The 13,848-nt window shown below is 42.4% G+C and overlaps 1 protein-coding gene across 3 annotated transcripts in view; it reads right to left on the bottom strand.

The window, feature by feature from the left end:
- Nucleotides 1-13,848, bottom strand: part of LOC106656534 (phosphatidylinositol 3-kinase regulatory subunit alpha-like) — a 92,796-nt gene that overhangs the window by 62,993 nt on the left and 15,955 nt on the right. The window lies entirely within an intron of this gene.

Genomic DNA, 13,848 nt, shown 5'->3' on the forward strand with positions numbered 1-13,848 from the left:
GAGGATAGGCGATAAATTTTTCAGCTTTCGTTTTTTTTTATTTTCACAAAAAAATATTTTTCCACTCGAGACTCTGCTATAAGTTATATATACAGGTATATATATATATCGTACAAATGAATCGCGTGCGCGCAGGTGAGTAGAGCGGCGGCGGCTCACAAGCTCGCTCGCGATTAGTTTTCATTATGAAAATCGTAATTCAACGCGCGCGCGCGGCTATAAGTTGCCGTGCCGTACCGATCAACAATACACCACGTATTTCATTATCGGTGCGGCGATGTATATACACGTGTATAGGGACGCATGCATTATATAGAACACGATGTACAAACTCGGACATCGTGCACATGCACGAGTTTTTTTTTTTTTTTTTTTATANGAGTTTTTTTTTTTTTTTTTTATATACATATACGTACGTTCGTAGACAGCGTTACACGGACTTTGTGTGTGTGTGCGCGAATGCGCGGCAGAAAGAAGAATCGTTACACACAGAGAGCTCGGTGCTGGGTCCGATTGATTCGTCATCGTCGCGTTGCGAAGGACCCGACCTCGGTCACTATCATCGTTCCGCGCGTGTGTGTGTGTGTGTTATAGTGCCGGAGCGAGCCGATGTGTAATAATATTAATTCCATTTTATTCGTGCCTGCACTTTCGGTTCACATTATATTTACTTGGGGCACAAACACACACACGTATACTTATTCACAGCAAGCTCGATGCGTTAATTTTTTTTTTTTTTTTTTCATTTCGTTAATTTGTATATAGCACACATATAATACGAACTTGCCCGTATCATCGGTATGAATCTTCGTATTAAAATTTATTCAGGAACTATTAAATTTTACTTGGGCAAGGCACACTCGTGTGCGCAGTTGTTTATGTACAGCGGCAGCAGCAGCCACGCATTTATACGTATACGCACACGGCTAGTGTAGATGTATGTATAATGCACTTGGAAGAGCTAATTAAACTTGAGGTCATTCCTTAATCTAGATTTCGCTCGCTGTGTAATGTATATAAGGTATATATGTGTGTGTGTGCTGTGCACTCGGCAAGCAGAGTCGTAGCCTTGATGAAGCGGTTAAAGGAACGTTGAGGAAGTTCGAGCCTGACTCGTACATATATAGCTATATAAAAGTATAAGCGTTGGTCAACGAAGCAGAATTTATAAAATAATGCACAGCAGCAGCGTAATACGTATATTTATTTGTCCGCTAAAAATTTCTTCTCCCTCTCTTTCTCTCTCTCTCTCTCTCTCTCTCTCTCTCTCTTTCTCTACTACGTGTAATATATATCGTTGAAAAATTTGAGAGACGAAGACGAATAAGAAAGAGAGGATGACAACATCGTGTTCGTCAGAATCTCGAGGCTGCCACTACTGCGAGCTACGTTACTTCGACTTCGACTTATCGTGATTTTACTCTGCAAACTCATTAAAGTGTGTAACAAAGTTACATCGTATATAACTGCTAAGGCTGCGTTGCTGCTGCCGCTGTCACCGCCCATGCACCACCGCCACCGCACAGCCTCGTCGATTATAATCCGATGACGATCAGGTGGTGGTGGTGGTGGTGGTGCTGCTGCTGCTGCTGCTCTGCTGCGCTGTTGTGAACTGATGAATGCAGACAAGTTTTCTCTCTCCCTCTTGCTCCTTCTCTCTCTCTCTCTCTGTCGAGCTTCTTAGACCAAAAATGGATTATCGCATAAGAGATAGACAAGGCAGACACGGACGGAGGTTTGGGGAGAAGCGGAAGCTGAATTTACGACTGGGATAAGCGAGAGGATTAAGCCTCCGGGATATATATATACACAAATGTATATATGTATATATTCGAGCTGCGAGAGTGTAAACCTCCATTTCCCTCTAGCTACTATACTATCCACGAGGAGAAAATGTTAAATTAGCTGAAACGTCGATCATTCGTCTAATACATGTAAATTTGTACGTAACTAAGTATTGCAATTGCGCAAGCTTTTCCATATATGGGGTTGATTCTCTGTAAAAAAAATTCTATGATGCTGTTGCGGCGTTTTTTTACCCTTCCCGATGCACTCGAATTTTTTTCCGGCCGTTAGGCTTGAAAGCCAATTACAAGAATTGAGGAGGCATCGGTTGTTGACGCTGTCAGAAAACTTTGTGAATTTTTTGGTGTAAAAGCTTCCAGAGCGAGCTTGATTAAATTTTGACTTCTATGTATGGTGTTCTCTCTATGGTGGTAAGCTCGTTAAGTGCTTAGACCCATTAGGAGTATTTTTTTCCCTGAAAGTTTGCACAATTTCCAGTAAAAAAGCTCTATTGGGTCCTTTTTTTCCCGAAACCACTCAGGACCGAGCTAGACAATTTTTTAAACTGAGCTGTAACCAACCAGGCCTCTTTATAAAAGGTCCCCGAAATTCGAATAAAATTTTCGAGGATACGTACGACGTCAGATGCAAAGAAAATTGTTGAACCATTCGCATTTCGCAGAGAACCAGCCGCATACGAGATTTCTCGTCGATTTTCATCGACAAGCGCGCTTACGAAACGCGCAATCGTCGCGTACACAGACTCTATACTCTACCACTACGGATCGCCTGCATATTTGTCGGGAGGCAGGAGGGTCAGGCAGGCGGGGAGCAGCCGCCACCGCTGCCATATACAACGGCGTCAGAGCTCTTTGATAAACGAAAATTTACCCAAATATTCCTCGAGCTGCTGCCGCTGCTTTGGCCATTGCTGCTGTACTCGAGAGCTCGTTGTAATACCGAGTTCGTTGTTGAATTAAGCTCTTTGCGCGGAGCAGCAGCCCTGTCTTTCGCACACGCCCCACTAGCTATATAGCAGCAGCGGCAGTCGAAGGCGGCAATGCAATTCAAGCGCGCAAAGCTGAAAGCTTATTTCATAAATATTATACAATGTCCAAAACTCGAGCTGTGCTGCCGCTCGCGTGCGTATTATAAGATCTTGAAACTATACTACTCGAGGACGACGAGGCGAGCTACATTCATATACATGCCGCTTAGTTTATACGCAGCGCCTTATGTATATATGCAAGGGTAATATCCACGTCTTTGCATCAGCAGCAGCAGCAAAGGGAAAGCTCATGCATGGCATTTACCATATACTATATATATATACGTATAAACTCGAGATACGAGAGCAAAAGAGATGAGAAATGTCTTGTGATTAGCGCTTTTAGACTTGGAGAACAGCATCAGCAGCAGCAGCAGCGGGAATGTGTTCTATTATACGAGTCGCTGCTGCGATATACATGTGTACTTGCATGCGCGAGAGAGGACGGAGCATATAGCCGAGGAGATACGATCGATCAACGTCCGTGCAACGTAAAGACACACAAGATACGCACACACACACACGTACACACGTAGCGTATACGGCTGTTCCAGAATATTACTTCAATTTCTATAACGGCCTCGCGGAGAGTGCAGTGCCACAGCTTCGTTTGTTTTCCAGCTCCGGCTCTCTATATGTGTATGCACAAGCGTCCTCCGGCCCTTACGTACACACGTATACGTGCGCTATATAGCGGCAGGCAGATCTGCGGCGATCCTCGGCTATACGGCTCGCTTGTGTGTGCGCGCCCAGCAACTTTCCCCGTCAAACCCAATTCGCATTCGATTCGGTCGTTCTATACCCGCGCGCTCGCGCGATGCACACACAAGAGAGAGAGAGAGAGAGAAAGAGAAAATTGTGTACTCTCGACGCTGCTGTTGCTGCACTCGGCGTCGGCGGCCGTGGTGGTGGCAGCGGTGGAGTGCATCGAGAGTATACACGTATACTCTCGCATACACACACACACACACACACATGTATAAAGAAGCGAGAGAGCCTTTGGCCTCAATCGACCGAATTAAATCCAGCGATGTGCGACCTCGCGCTGTACCACACGTTATATTATATATGCTCCGCTTGCTGCTGCTTCTTCCGCATATAACGAGTATTAATGCTCAGAACAAGAAGATTATAAATTACCGATCAAACTCTCCCCCGTGTGGGTATGTACGTACGATACGTAAATCGCAATTGCACTTGAACCTCGTGCTGCGGACTTCATTTTAAAATAAAACAAGCGGGCCACTATAAAATTATAAAAAGTTTGATGATTCTGATTTGGATAACCTACATGCATTGACAATAAACATGGCAAAACAATGAAATTGGCTATGGATTCACACGAAAAACCGCGAATAATCGAACCGCGAATAGAGAGGGAGGGTCTACTGTGCGATCGAACATGCGTATAATATATAATAATGTGGGTAGTTAAAAGATGCTAAATGTTCATCAGGTCTTTCTATTCTTTTTCTTCTTTTTCTCCTTCTTATTTTCGAGAATGACTTCGAACTTATAATATCGAGCGCACGTGTGCATAGCAGCCGAAACTCGCGCGAGCACAATATGTTTGAGAATATCATTATAACCTAGATGTTAATCGAAGAATGGAAAATTTAAAAAAAAAAAAGAAAAGAATATTCTGTACTCTGACACAAGCTAGTCACTCGCACGCACGCGCGACTGATTGGTTATACTTTTTTGTCAGTTTTGCTGTTTCTCGCTGTCATGCTTTCGATCCTGACCAAGCATGAAGAAAATTTAATTAATTAAACAACGCGTCGCTTTGTAGAATTTTTTAAATGAAACATTTTTTCAAGCGCTTATACAGCTTTGTGTGAAAGGAGAGAGAAAAAAAAAATTTTTTTTCTACATTCTTTTACAAAGTTTAATTGTGTGGAAAATGGAGCTTTTTTGGTGCTTTAGTTTACGCAGCGAGAAAATCTGAAAGAAATTCGAGATTGCAGTGTATTTGGGTCGCGAGACAACGATATATTTTTGAAACTGATAATCATTTTTTTTACGACATTGAACGTGCGCAAAATTGAGAAAAATTTCAAAGCTTTATTTAAAATCGGTATCGAAATTGTTATCGGAATTTTCAGCACGTCCACCGTGATTTTTCACCGCATTCAATCGAGTCTCGCGGCTCTTCCGCTATTTTTTCATTTCACAAAAGATCACCAAAAGCCCGTCAGAATTGGAAAATACCTTCGGTGCGCGCGCGATCATTCAAAAAATTCTGAGCTTTATCCAAATACAATAAGCATACATCGCGCAAAAACGCAAATGAAATTCCACAAGTTCTCTCTCCCAAAAAAAACGAGAGACAATGCGTACGCGCGCGCGTACCTGCGGCTGTGCTGCTGCGCGTCGCGAACGTATATCTATATAGGTACATACGTATCGTATAAAATAGGTATGTATATTTACACGATATACGTACAACAGACGGCAAAGCGCAACGAGCCCAATGTGGCAAAATCTACGAGATAACGATTCAACAAAGTTGCGGCAGTATTTCGCGCAGTGCGTATAAACCGTATACACGTTATATATAATATATATAATATAACAACGTTGCGTTGTGCGCGCCGCGCGTTTTCGGGTTTAATAAACTTTGAGCGCCGCGCCGTAGCCGTATAGTAGAAGCATTTCGCGCGCGCCCGCGTAAATTGAGCATTCTGCCGCTGGCTTTCGTAATTAAATTCAATATATATTCGAAAATTCCCTATTGTGCGGAGCCTCGAGATGCGAATGAAAATAATAATAATAATAAAATAAAAAAAGTAAATAGGAAAGCTCGATCATTCCTAACGTGGTGAGATATAGCGGCAGTTTCACGTCGCAATTTTATATTATACACGTAACACGAAGTTTAACTATTTTTTATTATACGTATATAATCGGCTAGTAGAGAGAGAGAGAGAGAGAGAGGTAAAACGTCACTCTTGAGAGATAAAAGAGAAAGAGAGCCTACTAGAGATTCAATTGAATCACTGTCTTAGCTCCGCATTATTATGCAGATTGGCTGCGATCATTACTTTCAATTGACCCCCCTCCTCTCTCTCTTTCTCTCTCTTGTATCACCCGCGTGTGTATGTCTCTATCTCTATCTCTCTTGCTTCTCTCTTGAATTAAAGTTTAATTTTACGTTCTATCGGCACGTTGGGTTAATAGCCTATTGGCTATATTATATAAAGCGCACGGGGCTTTTGCGCTCGTTACTCGTTAATTCCCTACCGCGCGTACAAACACACACATGCTTATATACAGATAACTATATCTTTACTTGGCTTCACAGCTCGACGTCGTCGTCGCAGCAACGAGGAGAAATAATACAAAAAAATAAATAAAAGAAAAAAAATTGCACCCGATCGGCAATCTCGAGTGAAAAAGACGCGCTCACTTGCGCTTGCACACACATGATCGTGACGATATATAGATAGATATGTACATACATTATATATAAGTTTAAAATCAAACATTTACACGATACACACGTACTACACTGCCGCTGCCGCATCTTCGTCGTCGTCGTCGTCGTCGTCTCTACGCACGTTTAAATAATTCGATTGGAAAATCGACCCTATCCCGTATACAGTGTGTAGAGAGAAAAACTTTATTTCAAAAGGGTGAGCTTGCGCGCGACTACGAGATCGAGGAGGAGAGAAAAAAGAGTAATACAGTCCCCGGACTATGATGCTGCTCGCAGAGAGCACAAAAGTAAACACGTGTGAAAATAGCTTTCAACGTTGTATCGTGTATGCGCGAGATCGAGCAATGTCGTAGGACGAGAAAGCCAGGATCTGTATAATATTTTGGGCGTCGTCGTCGTCGTCGTCATCATCTCGTTGTGTCTGCGCATCAGATATATTGACAGATATGAGAAGAAGACGACGACGGCGGCGATTGGGCTTCTTCCCTTCGCAAATGTGAATATACGAATTGTTGAATCCATACGTTGTAACTCGTTGTGCTGCGCACACTATTGTGTGTGCTGCCACACGTCGTCGTCTTTCTCTCGCCTCGCGCAACTTCGCACTTGAAATAGGATCCGATTTCAATGCTGCACATGTTCCTCGCCTCCTTTGCGCACTGTGACACAGACACACACACTCGAAAAAGTAAAGGGGATGCTTGTGCCGTACGTCTATTACGATATACATATGTACGATTGCGATTCGAGATCTAAGAGCGAAGTACAGAAAGACAGACAGACATGTATATGACACGATAAAGCGCAGATACTCTTTGCCATTTATTTTCATTCATTATTACAACTTGCGAGGGAGAGAGAGAGAGAGAGAGAGAAAAAATATGAGGAAAAAAAAGCTTCGGTTCGGTTATCGTGTCGACTCTTTATACACATTGTATGTAACGACTGTACACACGCGCGTACAGCACACGATAGTGACACAATCGCCTTTTTGACTAGCATATAGCAACAGCAGCAGCAGCAGCAGCAGTCGATAAGGGTCGAGTTTATATATAAAACGAAGAAAAAAAAATGTCGGAGCAATTCATACAATTTTTAAGTAAATTACAATGTTAAAGTGTGTGTGTGTGTGCAGCCTCTGCGTGCAGCATTTTTTTCACAAGTTTCACGTACCTACCCTGGCCTGCGGCATAAAATGTGCTAGAAAGCACATTTTATAAAACGAGCCCCGCGCGTGTGGAACTACGCTTACGTATAGAGGCTCGCTCGCTGTGCACTTAACGAAGTAAAATAAAACTTGACTAAAAAAGATCGATGAACGATCGCTTTGATAAAAGACTATACGTTTTCTCGACCCTTATATGCACACGTCTACGTGCGGTGGGTAGTTCGTAGGCCAGCAGCACCAGCCACTCGCCTTCACGTGAAAACGTTACTTCTATACGTACACGTACGTGCACACGGTAAATAAATTATTTTCCACCCGACTTTCCTATATACATGTAACGTATAGAGGAAAGAGTCGTAATAAAATAAAAGGCGGTGTACGTGCGTCAGAGGGTGCAGTTTCACTTTCCCAAAAAATTATATTCGGGATCGATGAAAAAAAAAAGGACGGAAAAAAGTGACTGGAAAAGTTAATGGTGTAATTGAATTTGCGATATTTGTTCTTTGTTTGTTGTTCAATTTACCTTTTAAAAGCGTTTTATGTACAAGTTAAAGAAGCCCTGCCCCCCCCCCCCCTATTTTACCCGCACGCGATGCGCATATTTGTAATCGACGTGTAATTATGAAAATTTCGATTCAATAAAACCTGTTCATCGTCGTCGTCGTCGAGCCACGTCGACGACGATGCGCGAGCTCCGAGTATTGTAATTCGCGAAGCGAAAAAAAGGAAACAACAAAAATAATAATAATAATACTTATTGTATACGCTTTAATTTAAAGCAGCTGAAAAAAGCGAGTAATACTACTGCTAAAATTGATATTGCGACGAGCGCAGCGGCAGCAGCAACGGCACGACGAGGCTCTGCGTATTGCACGTCGATATATAGCACGCTCTTTAGCCTCCTCAAAAGAGAGGGCCCCTACTCTCTTTCTCCTTCTCTCTCTTTCTTGGATGCAACGAAAAAACTGACCGAGAAAAATTAAAGCCGCAACAACCAGCAGCCAGTACGAAAAATTACACTTCTCCGCCTCCAGTGCACATATCTTCGAAGCCTCAAGCGATAAGTATCTCTCGTCTTCTTTTCTCTTTCTCTCTCTCTCTCTCTTGCTCGCTCACTTACTGTACGCTCGTAAAGTGTTCTTCAATAAAAGAACTAAAAAAAAAAAGATGCAGTCGAGCGGAGAAGCAGGCGAGAGAGAGAGAGAGAGATAGAGAAAACCACAAAAAGAAAAGTCGCGTATAAAGGTTGTTAACAAGCAAGGTAGCCACTGACTTAGACCAATAAAAATGATAATCAGAGGAAGAACAGAACCGAATCGCTGATGACCAAAAGGAGAAAAAAAGAAGAGGAGACGACGACGACGACGACGACGAAATGGAGACAGAGAAAGCAAAAGAAAAAATAAACACGACACTGCACACACAGACACATAAAGATGAAACTCGGTAGCCAGCAAGGCCAAACGGGATTAGAGGAGGCAGAGGCGCAGCAGCAGCAGCAGCAGCAGCAGCAGCAGCAGCAGAAGCAGAGAGTGCAGAAAGAGATTAAGGAGAATCTCGGGCCCGAAACTTGCGGATGAAAAAATAACACCTCATCCTCCTCCTCTCGCTCGTCTTTCTTTCTCTCTTCGTCATTGTCGTATTTGCTTTTTTTCCTACTTCTGCTGCTGCTGCTTCGTCTCCTTTACCTCCTACCACAGTTTGGCCGAGGCTTATAATTTTTGGGTGTCTGAAGGTCGAAGTTTAGAAAAAAAAAGAAATCGAAAGAGAAAGAGAGAAGACGAAAACGGACGAAAAAAGACTGCACATGCAGCACCCATATGAGTGTATACAGAACTTGTACTTTTTTTTCTGGGGATATCATTTATGTATTTTTCGGCTACGCAGGGTGCTGCTGCACAGACACGCTATAACATATTGAAGAAGAAGAGGAACTTCGTAGAAGCAACCGAGAGCCCGCACACAAAATATATATTCATATAATATAACGCGCACAAGCACGCACATGTGCGCCCACATTTTTCTATTAATAATATAGGCCAAATGACTCGTGAAAGAGCTGCATATAGTAGTAACAGCAGCAGCAGCAGCAACCGCACACAGCATCTCTCACTCTATGATTTTTGACTCGAGCTCGCGCGAATAAATTCCGGTGGCAAAGAGGAACGAACACATAATGACTATGCTTGCACAGAGTAGCGCAGCGCAGCACAGCACACGGTAAAAAATAAACGACCTTGATTAGCCAGAAGGGCGTATGATATTTACGCGCGAGTATAAATCACACGTACGCGCAAAATGCATATGCACGTCGAGCGAGAGAGAGAGAGAGAGAGAGAGATAGAAGACGAAATAAAAAAAAAATATCTCTTCACAAAGAAAACCTTGTTAATAAATTTTTTCAACAAATCGGCCAAAGAGAGAGAGAGAAGCTCGAGGCGCTCTTTTGTCATTTAAATAACGCAGCGCGCTGTGCTTCGATAATCCGATAATTCATTACTGCGTGAATGTGCATACGTATAATATACATAAACGTTCGTGTGTATCTTGGTACATATAAGAAGGAGTCGTCGTCGACGTCGTCTTGCAACTTATTCAAACAACTATAGGCTTATACATACTCCACAAGTCAAATAGCGCACAAAAAATTTGCATAACAGAAATACGCGAACAATCAGCGTCGTGTCGTTGCTGCGCCGAGCACGAGAGACTTTTATGGAAGAGATGACGCAAAATTAAAGAAATAAAAAAAAAAAAAAAAGAATCGAGAGATAAAAAAATGCGGAATCGCGTTGGTCATTGCGCGATCTCGTTCAGGGATATAATGCGAGAAAAAAAATCAAGGTTTTTGGGACACAAATTTCAAGGGACCCGCGCGCGAACGAGCGCGGCGGCGCGCGTTTATTGAACCTGTGTGCACCGCCGCCGCGCTTGGCACGAAGTTCAAGCGTTTTCACGCGCGGAGCTTTTTTTTTGTTACACGCATTCGTAAAAAAAGAGGAAAATCATCAAGTCGAGCAATGCGTGTATTTATTTTTACACCCGAAACGCGCTAAATTCATGCAGCAGCAGCGAGACGCGTAACGAAAAACGTGTAGCCCGGCGTCGCGTTGTGCGCCTGATGAATGAATTTGACACGGACGAATTGTCGAAAGAGAAAAAAATTTTAGTTATATACGTGTCATACATATAATTAGAGTCAAAAAAGATCTTTCACGTGCCCGGCCTGCCTATACACGGTTGTTAAAATAAAATGAAATACAAAAAAAAACGAAGTCAAGCAGCGAGCAGCACCGTCAATCATTGTCACGTCGACACATACACACACGCACACACACACACCACGACAACTCGCTGGACGTCCGATCTAATAAGAGCAAATTCGAAATAAAAAAAAAAAAAAAAAAAAAAAAAAAAAAAAAAAAAAAAAAAAAAAAAAAAAAAAAAAAAAAAAAAAAAAAAAAAAAAAAAAAAAAAAAAAAAAAAAAAAAAAAAAAAAAAAAAAAAAAAAAAAAAAAAAAAAAAAAAAAAAAAAAAAAAAAAAAAAAAAAAAAAAAAAAAAAAAAAAAAAAAAAAAAAAAAAAAAAAAAAAAAAAAAAAAAAAAAAAAAAAAAAAAAAAAAAAAAAAAAAAAAAAAAAAAAAAAAAAAAAAAAAAAAAAAAAAAAAAAAAAATGACGACGATGATGTGTACGAATGATCCTCTCTATTCAGTAGCTGCCGGTTGCGTCTATATAATATACGTATATACGATGACTACCGCGTGCAAGCTCACGAGCGCGCGCGCGCGAGGAGGATTTAATCGAAAAAATCATCATCCATTATTCGCATTGACTTGCAATTTTTTTTCTCTCCTCTTATTCGTTCATTTCTCTATTCGAAAACTCGATACATTTAAAATAATCGTTACTGCAAGAAGAAAAAGAGTATAGTCCACTTATGCAAGCTCGCGATACATATAATATTTTTCCATAAGTAAGCCAAATAGACGAACAGCCAGAGAGACAAGTCGTTGCGTAACGGTTGCGCAAAGAAGCAAAGTCAACGAACATCTCGCAGATTATTAAATAAAAATAAAAAAGAAGAAGAACTGCTGCTGCTGCTGCTGTTTCGTTTCATTCGTAACACAAATGATTTTTGCAGATGATGGAATAATTATTCGCGATAATTCCCAATGCTGAACTTCGACACGGTCGTCGTACTTGCAATCGCTGCTTGTCAATCTGTAGTTGGATGTATATAATAAGCGATGACTTTGGACGTCAAGTGTTAAATAAGTCAATGCAAGGAGGCAGAAGCTCTACACAGATCAAACGCGCTGATCTGCCTCGATTATAAAAGATGAAAAATTGTCAAAGAGACTATATATATATATACGACGTACCGATCTTGTCATATAGCGATATTTAATAAGTACACACGCAGAGGCGCGAATGCGAAAAAAAAAATCATCATCATCAGCCATTACTCGCTAAATACACTTCGATAAATAACGACTCGCGGGCGCGATGTCGCGACGTTCGAGAGGTAGCAGCGGCCGCGGCGCATATGATGTATATAAAGTACCACCCACGCAATGACTCGATGTCGCCTCTGGCTCATCCAAGGCAATAGTTTACAATTCGCGCGCGGCTACGTATTCCGGGTTTTAATATAAGTGACAGATAGAAACGTCAAACACACACACACACACACACATACGCACAGCGCGCAAATTCACACGTGCATGCAGCTTTAATCTTGCCCCTGTGCTGTGCGTGCGCGGCATTTTTGCACTTGCGATTCTTGACTTGAACGAGACTCGGCTCGACGAAAGACACGTCGTCGTCGTCGTCGTCGTCGTCGTCGTTGACTTCTAACGTCTCGGCGTTAACGCGATAAAGAGATATTTTTTTCTTTCTTTTTTGTTTTAACTTCTTTTTTCGACTGCTGCAGCATACAACTTCTTCGTCGTCGTCGTCGTCGTCGCGTCGTGACAAGGTCGTTCTTCATTATAAATAAAACTGTACGCGCGCACGCGGCGGCACGCTTACATAGATATGCATGTATGTCAGTTCGATCATCGGTGTGTTGCTGCGCGCGGAATTATTTGCCTTTGGAAACGCGTACAGCGATGAGCTGCGGTTTTTCGTCGCTGCTGCTGCTGCCGCTGCAACGATTACGTATACACGACGGATTATGACGGAAAAGGATTGTTGCACACGCGTATTACAAGGCTAATTGACCGGGTTTCGCGTTACGTGAATATAAGCTGAAGAAGCAGTGAGCGAGAGATCGAAATAAAAAAAAAAAAGAAAAAAGAAGAAGGAGAGGAAAATACGTGTGCACCACGCGATAATAAACCGACAAAAATTGAGGTCTTTAAAGCAGCGTTTGAGCGAGTAGCGGCAGCGGCGCACGAGAAGAAGCCGCAAGCTCGACGCTGCGCGTACGATTCAAGTGCCGCTGCTGCGCCTCGCCTTACTCCTTCGATGACGAAACGGCGAAGACGAACGACGACGACGACGACGAACGACGATGACGATGGAAAATTTTTCGGGAAACAAAGAAGGCAGCAACAGCAGCAGCAGCCCGCAATAAGTAAACAGGCGCATCGTGTTGGTTGTTACGCGCGCGAGCAAATTTTAACGAAAATAGATTAAAAGCACGCGCCTTCGTTAGCGCGTTTATAATAAAGCCGCGCACCACCGATGTATTATTTTCATTTTCTCCTTCCACGTTATGAGTACGCGTTGTTATATTATATATACGCCGCCCCCGCGGGGGTGAGGGCGAGGAGGCGGAAGCAGGAATTTGACTCGTTTTTAATTGATTCGTTTCGCGGATATAATGGCCCGAAGTATAGAATGTGCACACACACACAGAAAAAAAGGGGTAGTAGTATTAGTAGTGGCGGCGGTGAAAGAACGAACGCGCAGGTTAGGCTCGCTACTCACAGGGGCAGTAGTGTAGAGGTAAAAGAAAAATGTTTTACGGAATAAAATTGCAATGAAAGTCTCTAACAAAGCCCTGGTACACGCGCGCGCGCATTAAAGCTTGCGCGCTCAAAAAAAAAAAAGAAGAAAATAAAGGTATAAAGGCAAGAATATAACACGGTGTATACTACGGGCAGCAGCAGCAGCATACAATGAACAATTTTCTATTTAAATTGAACTTATTACACGGGGTGGTGTACGAGAGCGCGCATAACAGCAGCAGCAGCAGCGTCTCCGGGCGTATAGTTGCGTATACGAAATGTATATACAACGCCGTGCGCGCGCGCGCGTATAATATTAAGTAGCATTAAAAAAACATGGCGCGCGCAATTTTCGCTACTTCTGCGGCAGATCGCGAGAGAGACTCGAGAAGCCAAGAATATAATAACGCAGTAAGTCTCTCTCTCTTTGTTCTAGTAAGTCTCTCTCTCAGTT

This window comes from Trichogramma pretiosum, unplaced genomic scaffold (genome assembly GCF_000599845.2).
Source record: "Trichogramma pretiosum strain Unisexual culture from Peru unplaced genomic scaffold, Tpre_2.0 scaffold20, whole genome shotgun sequence".
Lineage (NCBI taxonomy): Eukaryota > Metazoa > Arthropoda > Insecta > Hymenoptera > Trichogrammatidae > Trichogramma > Trichogramma pretiosum.